Here is a 13,596-nt window from a genome sequence, read left to right on the forward strand (position 1 = left end):
GAAAAAAGATGGAATGTGCTCGGCCTATCCTAGAGAAGTCTCATCCATTTTTTTTTTTTTAATCTATACAATTAAAAAAATACAATTTAATAGAACATTTTAAATTGGATGATTTCACATAAAAATCCAGCTGTCCTTGAAATGTCCACTAATCTGACTACACAGATTTATATGACTACTTCTCATTTGCCAAAAGAGAAACACTTTGGAGGATTTAAATGACTTGCCCAATATCAGAGCTAGGAAGGGTTGAGGTTGGCCTGAAATCCATGACTGACGATTTCAAGTATAATTCCTTTCTGTTTCCCATGAAGTTTTCAAGACCACAAGTGTGCATTCCAATGCAATTCTGGAGTGATCAGAGACACCCATTTCAGACTTTTCTTCATTTGACCCTGACCCGGAGCGAATTTGTGCAGAGTGAACTCAGAACCCTACAGTCTGTGGTTCTCTGCCCCAGCTTCTGCAACATCGGGGACTGAAAGAATGCTCCCATTTGACATGGTCCAAAGAATGCCATGAGGATCCTGGAGAAATTTCTCCAGAGTCAATGACTGCATATATACTGTCAGTCATGACAGTGATGAGAGTCAGAAATAGTCAAGAATCCAACAAGAAATAAAGTACTTGGCCAGGTTCACATTTTATACTCACAATGGCTGCCTTCCAAATGTCTGGTCTCTGAGATGGAAAGATCTTTCCTTTAATTCTGGTATGGTTCTCAGTTCAGGGGGAGCTACTGTTCCAGAGATCAATAAAACTCAACATGAAGACTTTTCTGTCTGTGTTTGTTAGGGAAACTCTTAGCTACTCTATTGTTTTATTTTTGAGGGGTTGGGGAGGGGATATTAGTTGTAGTTGTTTTACTCAAAGAACCAACATTTTATTCGGATTGTGTGATTATTACTGGCTACAAAGTAAATATGTAATTAATGTAATTGGTTATAAAGTAAAATGTTTCTTTTCATAAGCATCAGAACTTATTTTTTAAAAGCTTTGCTTTTCTACATTATAAACTCTGGACACAAAAGGAATTATTTTTTTCTTCCAAAATTTTAAAAAAATAATTTTTTTTACATGTATTTATTTTTGAGAAACAGAGTGAGACAAAGCGTGAGCAGGGGAGGGACAGAAAGAGAAGGAGACACAGAATCTGAAGGAGGCTCCAGGCTCTAAGCAAGTGGTCAGCACAGAGCCTGATGCGGGGCTCGAACCCACTGTGAGAAAATAACCTGAGCCAAAGTCGGACGCTCAACCCACTGATCCACCCAGGTGCCCCTTTTCTTCCAAATTTTTATTTAAATTCTAGTTAGTTAACATACAGTGCAATATTGGTTTCAGAAGTAGATTTCAGTGATTCACCAATTATATACAATACCCAGTGCTCATGATAACAAGTGTCCTCCTTAATATCCATCTGGCCCACCTCCCACCCATTCCCTCCATCAACCCTCAGTTTGTTCTCTATCTTTCAGAGTCTCTTGTGGTTTGTTTCCCTCTCTCTTCTCCACCCCCTCCCACCTCATATGTTCATCTGTTTTGTTTCTTAAATTCCACATATGAATGACATCATGTGGTGTTTGTCTGTCTCTGATTGACTTATTTCACTTAGCATACTACACTCTAGCTCCATCCATGTCCTTGCAAGTGGACAGAAGGAAGATTTTTTTTTTTTTTAATTTATTTTTGGGACAGAGAGAGACAGAGCATGAACGGGGGAGGGTCAGAGAGAGAGGGAGACACAGAATCGGAAACAGGCTCCAGGCTCCGAGCCATCAGCCCAGAGCCTGACGCGGGGCTCGAACTCACGGACCGCGAGATCGTGACCTGGCTGAAGTCGGACGCTTAACCGACTGCGCCACCCAGGCGCCCCCGAAGGAAGAATTTTTAAATGCCTTTGCTTTTCAGAATTGGTTGGGTGCTTCTTTATGTTCCTCCTTCTTCCCCACCAGCCCCTCACTTCTTTGCCACAAGTCTGAAAAATATAGGAAAAATATTACTATGGCTTTCATTTGTAGGACCTCAGGAAACATCCTGGAAATGGTAAAGATTTATTAAGAAGGTAGTCAGTTTGAAATTTTCTGTCATCTTGAAGAGGATTTAAATCAAATGGTTTAAATTAATAGGAATATATTTAACCACAAATAAACAAATCCAAAAGATATAAAGAGAAATACATTATTTTTTCTTGAAAGCAAGAGCAATATTATTTTTTTCCTTCTCAGAAATATCTAAGTATTAATACCATAGGAATATATATCTCCCAAAATGAAAAACTCTATTAAGGAAATTTAAATTAGCACAAATCCATTGCTGGTGAACAATAAACTGTAAACAATTAAACTTTTTAATTAGAGTTATGTATTATGTCTTTTTAAGGCAATGAAAGTAAAAATGATTTTATTTCACATGACACAGCATTAAATTTTCTCTGAAATACTTCCACGTATATAATTTAGACCAATGCAATAAAATGTATTTCTTCCATGAACCTAAAGGAATTATATATAAACACATTTAAGAAAATAAATGTAATCCTTAAAAATCAGTCATCCCACACTTTTACCTAACACACCAAAGAGTCAAATAACAGTATGTACTTCTTGCTTGTTTGTGAACTTCTTGAACAGAATGTGAAAACCATGAAGGTTACTGTAATAGCCTGGGTTCCCGGAGGCCCACTCTGAGGTGATGGTCAGAGGTTAGCATGCAGAAGGTTTATTTTTTATTTTTATTTTTCCCCTTTTTTTTAAATTTTTCAATATATGAAGTTTATTGTCAAATTGGTTTCCATTCAACACCCAGTGCTCATTCCAAAAGGTGCCCTCCTCAATACCCATCACCCACCCTCCCCTCCCTCCCACCCCCCATCAACCCTCAGTTAGCATGCAGAAGGTTTATAAGGGTGTGCCTTCACAGTTAACATCTGTGAAAGGCAAGAGAAGGAAGAGTGGGTGGACAGAGGTGACGGATGCTGTGCAGTCTCAAGAAAGACCTCAATCATCCTAACGCCAAGTTCTAAACCTGAGATGAACCTTCAAAGTTCTCTTGACTGAGAGAAGGGACCCAGATTTTTATAGCCCACATAGATCAGTGCTGGACTTAGACCTCTCCAGAGATGGGGTTATGACCTTGAGCCATGATGGTTTTGTTGGTGATCTTCAAGCCTCATTCATTGGGTCCCATTAGGCCATTGGGTCCCACTTTAACAAGCTATAACATTATATATTCAAAGGTAGATACAGAAGCCATACATATTAATCATCCAGGATCTTCTGAGACACAGATTAAACATGTTCTAGTACTAATACGAGACTCTAAGAGAACCTTACTAAACTCCTTTGTAGACCATGTTCAGCTGGTATCTTTAGTGAGAGGGTCAAACCTCTCTTTACCAATTTTGGTTACTGAACTAACTTACAGAACTTGTTTGTCAGATCAGACCTACAGGAATCAGAGATTTTGTCTGGTATCCAACTTTACAAATAATTTTAAGGATGCAGACAAGCATAAGGATCAGTCAAAACAGCCATCTGGGACATCAGTGGCAGCTCCCCAGATTCTGGCTCAGAATAGATGAATCCTCTAGAAGAGTTTCATGGGATATCTCATATCGCTGGAACATTTAAATATGAAACAACTCCAGGGAGTGGTATTGCCTACATTATCCAGGAAGCCATGTCTTTTGGATCCTTGATTCAATTTTTCCAGAAAACCCTCAGCCAGAGGCATTCTGCTAAAGGCAAACTCAGAGTTAAGGGCTTTTTTCCCAGCAAAGAACACTAGCCAAAGGTCAAATTGACAAGAAGATAATATAGGGTCACCTACTTTCTTTTCTTTTTGCCAAGAACATTCCTACCATCCATAAAAGGGAGTGAGAAGATCTCAGACCATCTGCTTATTTCCTTCCTCACTTCACTTAATGTTAAAATGTACAAATGGGACAAAAAGAGTTGGTTTACCTCGAGGATATAATTTATAAACCAGTGTAATATAAGTAAAGCAGAGATTCATGGGATTATGTAAATGTAAATATGAATGATAGCATAAATACAAAGGAGGGTGATCATATTGGGTAAAAATGGTATGGGGTCATCATCCAAGACAAAATGAAGTACTATTGCTACAAAGAGATGGAAAATAGGGTTGGGATCCCAAAACAGTAAATGCTCACCACATCCTCAGAAAAGAATTGGAAGAAAGGTCAAAGTAGGTTAAGGTTAAGACTAACAGGTTTTTAAATTATACTGTGGGTGAGCTATCCACCACAGAGCTCACCACTTACTGAGTTTCTGAGAAGTAAAAAAAAAATGTTGATGAGTCAAATAAACTTGAAAATGCCTCTTGGGCAACTTGGCAGGAAAGGTAAAAGGAATAAAAAGAGACAACCTGGAAATTCATATATTTCTGAGACTCTGTCCTGAACTACCTCTAACATCTGTGCTTTAGAATTTCTACTTCTACTTCCTTCTTCCATCTCTTTCTACTCTTCCATCTATTTCTCCATATGTTTTAAGGGCACTATCCACAGCCAACAAATGCCCATAGGCTTTTCAATAGAATTTTTTTTTAAATTATTATATAAACGTGCTGGGGCTCCTGGGTGGCTTAGTCAGTTAAGTGTCCAACTTCGGCTCACATCATCATCTCACAGTTAGTGAGTTCGAGCCCCTTGTCTGGCTTTGTGCTGACAGCTCAGAGCCTGGAGCCTGCTTCTGATTCTGTGTCTTCCTCTCTCTCTGACCCTTCCCAGCTCACACACTATCTCTCTCTATCTCTCTCTCTCTCTCTCTCTCTCTCTCTCTCAAAAATAGATAAACATTATATATATTTTTTTCAAATAATTATATAAAAGTGCATGAGGGGTGCCTGTGTGTCTCAGTCGGTTGAGCATCTGACTTTGGCTCAGGCCATGGTCTCACGGTTCGTGAGTTCTAGCCCCGTGTTGGGCTCTGTGCTGACAGCTCAGTGCCTGGAGCCTGCTTTGGATTCTGTGTCTCCCTCTCTTTCTGCTCCTCCCCTGCTCACACTTTCTCTCTCTCTCAAAAATAAATAAAGATTAAAAAAAAATTGCATGAAATCATTCATCTGACTTTAGATCTGTGTAATTTTCCTCACCTATTTCTGAGTATTTTTGAAGAGTTTAAGAGTCAGAGTCATATTCTGCCCTTCATTTTCTTGTTTTTTTTTTTTTTTTCAACGCAATCACAGACACAGTTCCTAGAAATATTAATAATGTTCTCTTCAAACTATTTTCCGACACGAGGTCAAAGATAGATATTTGAAAGATGAAAATCAGCTTAAGGATAAAATTTTACTCCAAGTAACTTCTGTGAAAATGCTTAATGGAAAGGTCAAGTAATTTATTTTCTAAAAGATTTGTTTCTTGCTGTATAACCTATAAAGGAGTTTCAGGAAGAAAGAAAGAAAGAAAGAAAGAAAGAAAGAAAGAAAGAAAGAAAGAAAGAAAGAAAGAAAAAAGAAAGAGAAAGAAAGAAAGAAAGAAAGAAAGAAAGAAAGAAAAAGAAAGAAAGGAAGGAAGGAAGATTGAACCAGCAAAAAAAAAAAAATATCAGAAATCATACATAGCAAGTACATTTCAGTATTAGCAAACTTGACTTAGAATGTTCATATGTAGATATAGAAAGTACATGGCCTGGTAGAGGGCATCAGCTGAGGAAGCCCACTGATTGGTATTTATTTGGCAAATGACTGAAGACCAGGTTCTGAGCTTCAGGGCACTGACAAAACTGGGAAGCAGATGTGGACTCAGAAAATCAAGCTCAAAAAATACTGATGGATGTGATTCATGAGCACTACCCCACAGGCAGCCCTTATTCTAACCCCATGCCAACCTTGCAGCTACACACAGCAATGTTTTGCTTTCACTTTAAGGGTCTACTTGCATCAGACCCCGCATGACTGAAGTAGGTGTTATTGAAGATTTCGGAGGCGAGAAGGAAGAGGCTTTCCTTTACACACCTACAATCATGTGTGCAAAATATCTCCAGCAAACATGTAATTTCTCCCAAATTTCTCTTTACCATGACTGGCCAACGAGCCTCATCTTCCCTCTGACTCCTCCTTGTGGTATAAGGCCTAAAATTAAGGCTGAAGATTGTGCGTTGCCTGGACAACTGTTGAAATCCAGAACACCGAGAATGGCATAATCTCAAGGTCTCCTCACTCCTCTATGGTGACTAGATCCCCTCACCAGACAACCCTCCTCATCAAATAGACCAGGTGCAGCTTCTGCCTATTCCTGAAGAGCGGGTTTCAGTTCCCTGCCAGCCTGGAGAATAATTCAAATAAGCTAATCACATCTATCCACTGGAAACAGGGGCTATCCACTCTCTAGACCCTCTGAAGCCTGCCTCCCGCAATCCCTGACTGGTCGTTCTGTTCCTGAGTGCGACCCCATATGGCCTACATGATGGGCAGTGGTCTCATCCCTGAGCTGTGAGCCTATGTGACTAGTCAGCTATTGCTGATATTCTCTGTCCAGTGTCATTGTGCTTTGTTCAGCCATAAGTTTAGGGTAAAGATCCCTCCATCGCCAATGGAGTGAATAGGAGAGGAATAAAGCACTCTGCCTTTACCGCACGTGTCTCCCTCAAGAAATGTGACCTCCAGGGGCACCTGAGTGGCCCAGTCGGTTAAGCGTCCAACTCTTGACTTAGGCTCAGGTCATGATCTCACAGTCTGTGAGTTCCAGCCCAGCGTGGGGCTCCATACTGACAACATGAAGCCTGCTTGGGATTCTCTCTCTTTCCCTCTCTCTGCCCCTCCCCCACTTGCACACATGTGCTCTCGCTCTCTCTCTCAAAATAAATAAATAAACTTAAAAGAATTTTGTGACTTCCAGTCTTCCTTGAGGTGAAAATCAGAGCTCTGTCCCCTCTAGCCTTCAAATGTGCATTGCACCGCATAGCACTTAATATTTACTTGAAGAATAGGGGAGGCCATGATAGTAAAGAACACTGTGTGAGAACAGGAAGAGAAGGATTCTCCAGTCGCTGGACTCCACCCTGCTTTGCACTGCAATAAAGATGTTAAACAATGGGGTGCCTGGGTGGCTCAGTCGGTTAAGCATCTGACTTCCGACTTAGGCTCAGGTCATAATCTCGCAGCCGAGATTCGGGTGAGTTCGGGTCCCACATCGGGCTCTGAGCTGACAGCTCAGAACCTGGAGCCTGCTTCAGATTCTGTGTCTCCCCCTCTCTCTCTGCTCCTCCCCCACTCATGCTCTCTCTCTCTCTCTCTGTCTCTCAAAGATGAATAAATGTTAAAAAAAATTCTAAAAAAAAAAGATGTTAAACAACATTTGGTTGTTATTTTGTTGTAGGACTATAGAACAGAAGTTGGGTTTACAGTGCGAAATATAATTGCCTGGAGACTTAGCCATTAGTATCCTTTTACTACAACTTTTTCCTCTGCCATGCAGATCTAAATGAAAAGCCAAATTATGTTTAAGATGCTTGGTAAGTTCAGAAAAATGGAGGTTGTTTATATGCATTGAATATTCAGTAGAAATAAATATAAACTTCCTAACAGTCTTCTGAGTTTTGTTTTGTTTTGTTTTTTAATGTATTGCCTCACTTAGCCTTCACAAAAACAAATGAGTAGTTATGCAGAGTTATGATCTCCATGGTCCAAATGAGAACACTGACGCACAGACAGATTGGGTAATTTGCCCGGGGTCACACAGTGATGAATGATGGAGCTGAATCTGAAACCAAGAGAACACTTAAAGGTTATCCTCTGTGTTGCTGTCTCTTCAGTAATAGGTGCCAAGAACCAGGTAAAGCCCTAGTGATACCACAACACTCATTCTTGTTTATTATAAATTCTCTCATTCTGTCCTCCCCATTATATTGTCTTCTGTTTGTAATCCCTTTGAATCCCTCAGTACCTCACTCAGAATGTGGCACAAACTAGATGTCTACATATATTCTATGGAACAGATGACTAAATGAGCAAATATTTTAAAATGTCCGCTTATCTCTATAGTCATGTTGCCAACAGGGTCAGAATTCAACACATCAAACGTGCATGTCAGTGTGATTCCTCAACGTGAATCCACGATGCGCACTCAACAATATTAACAACATCACTGTCTCACTCTGTTGCCTTAAGTTCTAGGTGTAACCAACAGGGTCTCAAGATCTCTGGTGTGGGATTCAGCCAAAATCATTCTTTGCGGGACACGAGTTGACAGGAGAGCTCTACTTGACCTCCTTACTTCCCTACTCCCTTAATATTTTTCAAGGGATTTTTCTTAATAAGTAACATGCCCATGAATCCTCATTTCAGGGTCTGCTTTCAGGAAACCCATCCTAACACACCACCTACAGAATACATTCTCTCTTTAAACATTACAAAGCTAACCGCTCTTGACCAGCTTTGAACACACTACATTGTTCAGACTTGGCACGTTCTTCTTACTTTCAGCCCTAGAAATATTTCATGTTTATGTTGCCTTTTGCACATGCCTACTTTTATCAGTTATGTGTTAATTTTATAATCTTACTTGGGGAGCACATGGGTGGCTCAGTCGCTTAGGAGTCCGACTCCGGCTCAGGTCATGATCTCGCAGTTCTTCCGTTTGAACCCCGCACTGGACTCTGTGCTGACAGCTCAGAGCCAGGAGCTTGTTTCAGGTTCTGTGTCTCCCCTCTCTTTGCCCCTCCCCCAGTTGCACTCTGTCTCTCTCTCTCTCAAAATATAAATAAACATTAACTTTTTTTTTTTTTTTTAATAATCTAACTTGGAATTTTGATGTTTCCTTTATCCTGCTTCCATACTGTCTGCAGGGAATTCCCACTTTATGTAAAAATGTATATAAACTTTTCTTATCATTCAACAACTGTTTTATTATATACTTTAATATTTCCAACAACCTGTACTTAAGCAAGACAATAATTATTTTCCCCATTTTCAAATTGAGACATCTTAGGCTCAAAGCAGAGGCCACTCTGACATGTGGTGAAAAAGTAATGGAGCTGAGTCCCAAAATTCAGGTCTTCAGATTCCTAGGTACTCACATATTTATCAGTCACTTCTTGAAACTATGTTTCACCCACTGGAAGTCACTAGAATTGCTGTTTAAACGTTCTTAGAATCTCTTAACTCTGCTACTCTGTACGATCAAGAACCAAGTAAAACAACAGATCCTACATGGACCATCAGAGCAGCCTGGGACGTTTAATTCTATGCATATGGGGCAAATCATTACATACGCATACTAAATTTCCCAGCTGTCATTTGTATGCGGGATGAAGTCATGGGTAACTTGCCCAACAATGGTTACATCAATATGCAACAAAATCCAAAATATCCCAGTGCGTGCCTATGAAGGTGTCTGAAAAGGAAAGAATCTTTCTGATCTGAAAACAGAATTTGGATCTTCAAATAAAAGTCTTGTATTTGATTGCTCATCTTCTGCACTAAATCAGGTTACTGTGACCTCACATTTCAGAGTTATTTCATTCCTGGACTTTTCTCAGAAATTTCCCATGGTAGAGAAATGAAAGAAAAAAAAAATTCATACATTTTGGCCATAAAATATTTAAAAAAATTAAAATACAAGTTATCTTGGCTCTTATAATATTCTGATATGTTTATTCCTCTTTCTCATTCATTCTACAAAGATGTTTCTTTATGATCTTAATTTAAAATAATGTATTTGATAAAATAATCATAAATTATCTTATAATAATAAGAAACTAACTCATGAACATGGAGGAATATACTGATTCTTCTCAGTGTTTTAAAACATTTTATATCAATTTTCCCAATTGGGAATATTCCTCAGTTCAATTGAGTGTATTCTAAAATTTTATGTAAATATATCCTATTTTTGTCTTCAGGGAAGGAGGAGGAATTTTTTAGAGGTCATGTTGCCTCTTCCTTCTCCACAGAAAGTTTTTCTTTGCCAACAAGAAGTGTTGAATGAATTAAGACCACTATTGTCTTTATTGGGAAGAAAAGAGTCCACATCTGTTCTACTGTAAAAGAGAAATTGAGAAGGCTATTTATTTCTTCTTATTCTACTAGCAAGTTTTTGAATACATTTAGTATTCAGTGAGACTTTACAAATGACATCAAAGCATCAATTCAAGACAACAAATATTTATTGAGTGTCTACTACATGCCACACACTCTTCTAGACTTCTGAAGTTATATTAGAACACAAAACAAACCCAGACTCATGGAACTTTTGTTTCGAAGAAAAAGTACAGACTATATAATACCGGATGGTGATAAAAAGATGTCCTAAAAAGATTCAAGTCAGGTAAGAGGATAGAGTATGACAGTGGAGATGGGGATCATTTAGCTAGAATGGCCAGAGAAAACCTTGCTGAGTGGAAGCCCAAAGGAATAAGTAAGATAGCCATGCCTGTATCTATTCATGACTGGAGAAAAAAATATTCCAGGAAGAAGGAGAGAAAATGAAAAAAACCAAATCTCTGAGACAAAAATATGCCCAGCATGTTTGAGGAACAGCAAAAAGTCAGTGTGGCAAGAGAAGTTTTAAAAGATGAGTTTTGAGAGGAATGAAGAATGAAGTCATGTAGAAACTGGGAGTTCTCAGTAAGAACATCACTTTTACTCAAGATGAAATAGGAAGTTATTATAAGGTTTTAAGTGAGGAGTGGCACATTGTGACTCAAGTTTTAAAATTCAGACTTTTCTAAATATCTGATTGCTGTGTTGAGACTACACTGTGGGGGGGGGGTTGAAAAGAGAAGCCTCATTTGCGATGCTATTGAAATTGTTCTGAGGAGAGAGAATAGTGGTAGGATATACAAGTTCAGAAGTGACTTGATGCTGAATATATGTTTTGATAAAAAGGCTAATAAGATTTGCTGGTGGATTGAATGGGAGGTATGAAATTAAAAAGGAATAAAGAATAACTCAAATTATTTTGCCCAACAAACCAGTAGAATAAAGTTAACTTATTTTTTGGGGCAAGGAAAACCAGAGGAATAGTGGGATAGGTGAAGAAATGAACAGTTAGATTGGATACCCAAGGTGGGGGGAGCAACTCACAAATGATTGGACCGGTGAAACTGGAGTTGAAAGGAAAATCTGGACTGGAGATAAGCATCTGAATCATCTGTCTACAGAGATAGTATTTAAAATCATGGAATTGGAGGAGGTCACTAAAAGGAGAATGGCTACACAGAGAAAACAAGATGTAGTTTGAAATGCATGCCCTTTATTAATGTGTGTGTTTCCCAGCAAAAGTCCACAGGTATGACTTCATGTGGTTTCCAAGACTCCATTCTTGTAAAATAGATGTGAAACAAATCGCACTAGTAAGAGCAGCCTGTCATAAAGGTTCTCTCTTCCCTGTGTGTGACTAAAATGTAGGTTGCAAAAGATTCTAAGGTCTGGGGATTTCTCCTCATGAAGATATTTTCACAAATCAAGGGTTGATTTTGATGTCAAGGACTGGTAAAAGGTGAAAAGAAGTACACAGTGTCAAACTGTGTGACTACCTCCAACAATCCTTCCCTATTTGATAATTACTAAAAAATGTTTTTTCATCTTTGTAATTCTTCCACGTAACCAATAATTTCTTTTCACTTAAGAACTTACAATACTTTTAGTTCTAATCAAGACCTAGAGCTTTTCTTTTCTTTTCTTTTCTCTTCTTTTCTCTCTTCTCTTCTTTTCTTTCCTTTCCTTTCCTTTCCTTTCCTTTCCTTTCCTTTCCTTTCCCTTCCCTTCCCTTCCCTTCCCTTCCTTCCCTTCCCTTCTCTTCTCTTCTCTTCTTTCTCTTCTCTTCTTTCTCTTCCCTTCTCTTTTTTCTTTCTTTTTTTTTAAAGAGAGAGAGAGAGAGAGGGAGAGCGTGTGCGCATGCATACAAAAGACTGTGTGGGTGGGGGAGGGACAGAGGGAGAGAGAGAATCTTGAGCAGACCCCATGCCCAGTGTGGATGTTGACACAGGGCTCTTCTCAGATCTGTGAGATCATGGCCTGAGCCTAAATCTAGAGTTAGACGCTTAACCGACTGAGCCACCCAGGCAACCCTGGGTGTGTGTGTGTGTATGTTTTTAATACATTTCCATTTTAATGTGAAATCGTCAAATATTCTTTTTAATTTGCTTAAAAGGATTGATTTTGTAGAAACAAAACTGTGACAAAACATACAGAGCCATAGGAGACATAATATCCTATGATGGTACTTTAGAAGTGGCATTTGGTCTAAAATTGAACCAATGTCATTATTTTGTATATTTTTATGTATTATGTCGAATGTAATAAATATCATATTATATGTAATATATATATATGTTAGTTTATATTGTGATATATTTTAAGTATACACTGTACACAAAAACCATTCTTTCAACTAAACTTTTTTCCTGGCACTGATTTGTCACATCAATGCTGCAGCATTCTTAAATACTTGGACAATTAGACGAGAAATAATTTGTTGTTCATACTGTGAACCAATTTTTAGCATCACAGTGCTAGAAAGAAAGCAGAGTATGTTGATAAGAAACAGTGTCAAATCCAGTAAACCCAGCTTTATATACTTTGTGCAATGAATGTTTATATTCCATTGATCCCCAAGATAGTTGAAATGATCCGCCAACAACAGCTGTTATGAAAAGTGACGTGTGCCACTTGACATCGACATGGCAGATGTGTGTACTCACTGCAGCTGTCAGGCTACAAAAGACAGAGCAGCAAAAACCTACCAAACTGATCCTGCAAAGAATCAAAAATATTTCACATTATATGCAAATTAGAAAAAGGAATCCTAAATACAAGGGACAAAAATGAAATAAACATTGCATTGTTTTGCAACGCGTGGACTAAACGAATAAATAGTTCATTGGGTTCCTCAAAATTCTTTTGACGTCATGAAAAATAGAGACATGCATCTGCTTCATGTGTCCATTCATTGGCTTTGTGTGATACTAGGTTCTAGCGTTCACAGCGAGAGAGATTATTTGCTTGTTTAGAAACTATCACCATGGTGCTCGCTTCGGCAGCACATATACTAAAATTGGAACGAAACAGAGAAGATTAGCATGGCCCCTGCGCAAGGATGACACGCAAATTCGTGAAGCGTTCCATATTAAAAAAAAAAAAAAAAAAAAAAAAATGAAACTATCACCATGGATCCACCCTTTAAGTTATTCTGAACCTTACATACATACACGCACGCGCACACACACACACACACACACACACACACCTGTATGCATGCCTGCAATAGCACTTTACAATAAAAGACAGCAAAACACATTTAATGTGTTATTGATCAATCATTCAAAAAAACTTTCCCTCAAGCATGGTTCAGCCAGCAAATTTGATAGTAAATGATAAGGTAGTCACTTAGCAATGATGTTTATTCATGCTGTCTATTTAGGATTGCTGGGGTTTACCATTTAGATCGTTGTTTGTTTTGTTGTTGTTGTTGTTGTTGTTGTTGTTGTTGTTGTTTTTGGTCGTTTTATAGGTATCTGTGTTCAAAAGAACAAAACAGAATGCATGCTTCGTTGTTCTGTACTTTTTTGGTGATGGTTTTCATCAAAGCTAACATTGTTCTCTATGGACTGTAGCCCAAATTCATGT

General features: G+C 38.5%; 1 non-coding gene across 1 annotated transcript; it reads left to right on the forward strand.

The window, feature by feature from the left end:
- The first annotated feature begins 12,994 nt into the window (after positions 1-12,994).
- Positions 12,995-13,101, forward strand: LOC125924056 (U6 spliceosomal RNA). Its single transcript, XR_007458242.1, has one exon. It is a non-coding gene; the product is annotated as a U6 spliceosomal RNA (small nuclear RNA).
- The last annotated feature ends 495 nt before the right edge of the window (positions 13,102-13,596 follow it).

Source organism: Panthera uncia, chromosome B1, assembly GCF_023721935.1.
Source record: "Panthera uncia isolate 11264 chromosome B1, Puncia_PCG_1.0, whole genome shotgun sequence".
Taxonomy (NCBI): Eukaryota; Metazoa; Chordata; class Mammalia; order Carnivora; family Felidae; genus Panthera; species Panthera uncia.